Below are 6,956 nucleotides of genomic sequence, written 5' to 3'. Positions count from 1 at the left end.
CATATCTCTACTCTACTTTGTTATTTATATTTCAAGCAACTTTTACCTATACTTCACTACATTTCCTCTGACTGTCTTTGTTACTCGTTTACTACCAAATAAAATCAGAAGTAGAGGCAGAAGAGTTGGTATTATGGTCTGTATTTATATAGAGCTTTTCTAGTCTGGATGAGCTGCTTTACACTATAGTTTTCACCCATTCACACGCTGCAATATGGGGTTCAGTGTCTTGCTCAAGGACACATATAGACTAGCAGAGCCAGGAATTGAACCCACAACCTTCCAATTGAAAGACAACTCGCCCTACCACTGAGCTACCATGGCTCAAATCCTCACTTTTTTAATACTTCTTTCACTTCTAAACTTAAGTACATTTTATATTAGAAAATGACTTTTGATACTTTAAGGACTTTTACTTAAGTAATATTGTAAAAAAGTGACTTCAGCTTCTACCAAAGTCATGTTCTGGTAACAAACCTTCGTAAATATAAGGAAAAAAGAAAAAAAAAGATTGTGAAATTATATGAAAATGATCAATTTTTGGACTCTGTTTGGTTTATAGAAAGTTACGTACGTTTGCTTTTTCATCTCCTATGAATTCTGGTGTAAATGGAAGGCAGCAGATGGACAATGAAGCTGTATACTAGATAAATGGATAGAGATACAACCAAAGGGAATCCAGTATTGTTGTGTAATTGTTCATGCTGTGTCACGCGTCCACAGTTCTTTTGTCTGCACTTTCTTTTGTAATAGAATTCATGTGCAGTTTGTTTCAAATGAAATAACTCCTCAGGTTTCTGCGTTCCAGTTCTATCCCTCGAGGTCGACTCATCATCACAGCTCAGTGGTGAGTGGATTTCCATTTAAACATTTAAAGATTAAGCCTTTCACATCAGCCTCGTTCTGCAGGTTTGGTTATGTAAGTGTAGTCATATTTTCCCTTTGCTTTCAGAGAGAAAGGTTTCACTGTAGTGACTATAATAGCAGCTGTCTGTATTTGTGGTCATTACCATGTGATTTCCTTTATCCTCTTATCTTATGTCAAAAAACATCTGTATGCATGCAACAACTGGTTATGGACAACCAACAGTTGCTCCTCCAAACACATGCAACATTGACAGGAAGCATGAAAGGCAAAGTCTTTCCTCCGTAATGATGAAATCTGGAGTCAATGAAAAACTCTCAAACTGTCTGAAAACATCACAAATCTGTGAATCACACTTTGCAGCAGACAGACATGCATTTTCTGGGTGATGTAACCTATTTGTTTGCTCTGAGTCATATCCCCAGTCTCTAATGGCAGTAATGGGGGAAATTTTACCCTTAAAGAAGTGCAGCGTGCTTTCCTAACACCAGCAACAACAACAACAACCGACATGTCGCTATTGTCTGTGTTTTGTTTTCTAGATCAAAGCTTTCAGACAAAATGTCAGTCTTCTTTTATTCAGACTTTTATTCGTTGGTTTGAATAAAAAATGTGACAGTTCTTTACAAAATGGACACCAGGCTGGATTGAAAAAGACTAGTATTGATAAAACTTGGCCAGTTCTTATCCAAGAAATCATCACAGTCAGCACTGCACACACTCGTGCCATCAGTAAATCACATGCCATGTTTTTTTTTTTAAACCTGTCAATCGAGGTGACAGTTTAACCCTTAAGAGTTAAAAAACTGACCAAAACCTGACCAACTGAACCAATTTATAATAATAATTATAATCAAATTATCCTTGAAATGTATGTAACTATTGGTAGGTTGTTTTTTTTTTTCGATAAAGAACAGTGGAGATGTAAAACATACTGGCATTTAAAGGGTTAAATTTCAACAAATATTATTAATACTTGATATGTATATTTCAGGTTGAAGTAGTTTTAAAAGACTGACTCATTTAAAGTGGAAAAAAAATAATATATAATGTTTTTACAGCAGTTTTTGGGAAGGTGACATTTTTGGCCACTAGGAACAAATTAGTCAGTTTGTGCTTAGCTTTGCCAATTTGGGCTAACTTAAGGTTGAAGTTTACCAACAATGAATATCCTATGAATTAATATTCATTCAACACAGCCAAAAGGGCTTAACAATAACAACAGAATGGCAAAAAATGTCCCTAGGGACTCTTAATGAAATTGACTAGTGTTACGCCTCACGAAAAATAGCCACATAACTGCTGAACCGAGCGGACCAAATCACTTCAGGATGGGCAAAGGCCAAAATAACAAACAAAAGAATCAATCTACAGTAGAAAATAAAAATCTTAGCTGTCAATTCACAAAGTACAACAAATACCCTCCCCGATTAAACAGAGAAAACTGAGTCAAAATAACTGGCTACCCATCCCTGCAAAGTCCTAAGATTTAACAGATTTTTCAGAATAAGTAATAAATGAATGTGGCTGGTTGGGTCAGTTGGGAGCTGAGTGATTTCTCGCTCCATCTCGCCGGATTGAAAGGAAGTCATAGCAGCGACCAATCAGCAAGCAGGACGGTGGCAGCGGCCCAATGGAGTCCTCGCACTGGCACACACCTATTTAGTATTTACACACACACACATTCATTCAGATGAAAACAAGAACCAAACCCACGCACAAAAACAACTCGACGGCACTCGTAACAGCGAGCGGTTCTTGCTTCTCTAGATACATTTTTATCAACATCACGTCCGGGAAAAACACTCAAAACAATCAAAGCAATTAAGTTTTATGTGCGCTGCAGCAGATCCAGGTCCACATAAATAAATTACAACAACATCTATTTTACAAATTCTATCAATAATTACCAACATGATGGCCACTATACCTGTGTTTAACAGCCACACGGCGCGCCGATGATTGATTACACGAGCATACGTTCATTTGAATTCACAGCAGGGGAGGCACAGGTGTAACTAATAACATGAACGATGTTGCTCTGATTAATTGTGCCAGTGCGCCACGCGAGTCAGCGGCGTTCGCGGCACAAAGAGCCTGACTGTTATTGTTTACACCTGTGTGTTGTTGGCGGTTGTCTGCTCCGTCACCTGTGGGGACTTTCCGTGGACCAAATCAGCTCGGCTCTTTGTGTTCTGCTAATTAACGTTTTGATCGTGTGTTTGAGCGCGCCGCTCTCTGTCAGGCACTGAAAGAAGCTTTTGTTTGGTTTATTTTATCATGTTTACGTGCGCTTTGCACCTTTTTTTTCTCTCTGTCACTCAGCGGATTTCTTTAATTTAACGTCTGATTCGTGGTTCATTCCTATACATTAGTACAGTAACAGCAATTAACTGCAGGCAAGTAAACATATCGTTGTGTAAAAGTGAACGTATATCATGAATAATAGTACCAGTGATAAAACTCTATGAATGGATGATGTGAAGGCAGATTGCTCTGCCGTAGTCCTTTCATACAGCTGTCTCGAATTAGCAACCTATCATCAGCCAATCAGAAAATAAATAGTATTTCTTGTTGCCGGGTGAAAGTGTGAAAATAGCACGAATGTTCACAAGCGCTGCAGACGCGTGTACAGGTTTGCAGACGAGATGGAAGTGAAAAGAGCACGGTCAGGTAATTACTTCAATGATATCACGTTAATTATGAGCATAGCTGCTTATTAAAGCATTTGTCCTTTTATTAGATTAACACATTATCTTCAAACGCTAACTAACACCTCACCCCCTCCATGCTGAGTTCCAAAATTGAGAGTCTGATTATATGAATTATTGTTTTTCATTACATTTATATCACTAGCGAGAGGCTGCTATTTTAGACCACCATGCATGTACGGTGGCCCTCAGTGGACAAACTAAACCTTCTTTTGAGTTGTGATGCTCAATGACAGCTACCAACACACTTGGAGGGGGAACGGTGAGGTGATGGATATTCAGCTGGGGCTGAATTCTACTAGAGCCGAAACAATTCATCGACGAATCGATTATTAATCGATCACTAAATGAATCGACAACTATTTTGATAATCGATGAATTGATTCAAAGCTTTTTTCATGATTAAAACAAGATTTCCGATTGTTTAAGCTTCTTAAGAAATCATTAAAGGTTAATCATTTGGGGCTTAAAGGGTTAAAAGAGAGGAAAAATGTAATGTAAAAATCTATGAGACCTGTTCACATTCAGCACAGAACAGTAACGCTACAACCCACTCATCAAAAATATTGCTTAGTCGCCCTAAGAGTGGGAAAAAAAGCCCCAGTTTTGGCCCAGCAGGAATTCAACTTGCTTTAATGGAGGACTCGTATCTGCAGCTATTCATGTACTTGCCACTTGAATCCTGTATTTGAATTCAATGGAACTATTTCTCAGGAAGTGTGACCGGTGACGATGTCATGGCTTGTCAAACATGCATTCAAATAATTAAGGAAGACAATCGTCGAAATCCCCAAAATGTGTTTTTGTCCTGGAACAACTTCCGCTTTTTGGTGACAGATAGTGGAGTAAAAAAAAAAAAGAAAAGAGAAGAGGTTGATTGTGCTTTCCATCCTCTGTGTACCCTCCTCCTCCTCCTCCTCCTCCTCCTCCCCCTCCCCGTCTGTACCACAGTGACGCTCTGTTCCCGACCGCTCATGCTCCACGGCTCTGGTCTGTGCGCTCAGCTAGCCTTGGGTGTGTTTTGAGTCCTGCAGCACAAGAATAAATTCTCCTGAGCCCTGATGGCTATTGATTAGGTATTCACATCCTGTCTTCTGCCTGGGAGTAAACCGCTCTGGCCTCCACCCTCTCTCTCTCTCTCTCTCTCTCTCTCCCTCTCCCTCTCATCATCCCTCGTTCCCTATTCACAGTTGCACTTTCACGAGTGGAAACCTTGCACAAATATGACAGCAGCGTGCAGTGTATTATGCAGGATCCAGGCACAGCTTCTGGCTCTCTTCTCAGCAAACTTGTTGCCCCTTGCGTTTGTTTATCCAGCGGTATATGACTCTCCCGCCCTGTCGCTCACTTCATCCCTCTCTCTCCTCTCCTGACTGACACTCCTGCCTCCTGTCTCAACAAGCGTAGTGGCTGTAATTACCCCCCGCTGAGGGCGAGGGGAAGCGTGCTCTGGTTGCGTGTCGTCCCCGATCACGGTAATGAATGCGGACGAGTCGCTGCATAATAAATCAAGTGTTTCCCCCTCGGTACGCGGCCTGAAATCTGACCAGTCTTTCACCTTAACTGCTCTGGGACACATGGTTGCAAACATGCTGAGTGAGATGAACCCGACAGCGAAAACAAACAAGCGAACTCGTGAAACGGGGAAAAACAAAACATCAAACACAGACAACAAAGAAACCGGTCGGGAGTGATTAGTGTGTTTCGCTTTAGTGTGTTTCGCTGTGCTGCTTGTTTTCGCTCCCAAACTGACTTTCGTTGGCAAACTCTAACGTGTCAAGGCCTCGCAGTAAAAAAAAGGGGGATTTAGGAGGCAGCGAGTGCAGCGAAGCTATCAATAACTGAGATAAGAGTGAACACTGCACATGCACCAGTGGAAATCAAAACCCTGAATGCGTCGTCGTCGTTATACGTTGAGTGTATTTCTTATCATGAACACGTCACCGCGCGTGTTTACGACCTCTCCGCGTGTCGCATTTCAATAAACGGCCTTGACCTGGAGATGTGAGCAAAATGTTGTTTCCAGGTGTGTGTGTGAGAGAGAGAGTGTAGAAAGTCAAATAAATCAAAAGAGAGAAAAACAATGAACCTAATCTTACCTTCCAAAAAAAACAACTTACCTAAGCTCCTTAAAAACTTAACGGAGAAAAGAAAGGTGACACAAAGTGGCTTCTCTCTCCCCTACTACCTGCTACCTTTGAATTTAACTTAAAAATAAACAATTTTGCCCAACCACTACCACAATAATTGTTTATCTTAAATGAACAAAAATCTACTTAGTTAATTAACTTAACACCACACCCATACAGGGACTTAATTATTCGACCTTCACTCGCGACGACTGATAACTGCTTTCACCGATTTTTCAATGACACAGACACAGGATCTGTTTGGGAGGAGGAGGAGGAGGAGGAGGAGGAGGTTAAGGAGGGTTTTTGTCGTCCAGGCCCTCTTCAACCACTCATGGAGAGCCAGTCTCCTTCACATGAGCCACTCACAGAGATCCACCTGACAGACACACAGACACACTGTCAAAGGAGGAGAGAAACTGCTGCCAAAGAGCCCAAAACATGTGACATAGAGTCCTAACAGGACCAAAACCTGGTTAACTGGTTAAGTTTAAGGGCTGAGCTCTGAATTGTGGTTAAGGGTAAGGGTTAAGGTTAAGGGCTCAGGCATTACTGTCAGGCAGAGAGAGAGAGAGAGAGAGAGAGATGATTTTTGTGTAGGTGAGTATACATGTGTGCATGAACATGAGTGGAAACGTGGGTGTGATCGTACGTAACCGTGTCAGTGGGTATGTGACGGAGGGAGTGACAGAGTGTGAGGTGTTTGTTGTGATTGTGTGTGTGTGAGAGAGAGAGAGAGAGAGAGAGAGACGTGTCTCTGGGGTTGTGTTTAGGGATCATCACTGTGGATGTCAGCGTGTGAGATGTGCTATTATTTGCACTCATGTTGTGGGGACTTACATCTGTTTACACGCTCACATTATGGGGACTTGTCTTCCTTATGGGGACACAAATCACGTCGCCATAATGTATGTTACTACAGTTTGAGATGAAGACGTGTTTTTAAGTGAGGCTGAGGTTATGGTTAGGTGTCAGGATTAGGATTAGACCAGTAGTTATTATAGTGGTTCAGGTTAGAGTCAATGCAATGTCCTCTGAAGTTATGGAAACCAGTGTGTGTGTGTGTGACAGAGATGAGGATTACTGCGTGTGTGTGGGTGTAAGTTGTGAGACACAAAGAAAAGGTGTGTGCATTCTTGGTTTTCACATGGGTGAGTGTTTATTTGAGTGACACATGGAGATATATGAGTATCTGCGTGTGTGTGTGTGTGTGTGTGTGTGTGCTGGCTCGCCTCATTTCTACATATATTC

The sequence above is a fragment of the Solea solea genome, chromosome 17 (genome assembly GCF_958295425.1).
Source record: "Solea solea chromosome 17, fSolSol10.1, whole genome shotgun sequence".
NCBI lineage: Eukaryota > Metazoa > Chordata > Actinopteri > Pleuronectiformes > Soleidae > Solea > Solea solea.
This window is presented reverse-complemented; position numbering follows the sequence as displayed.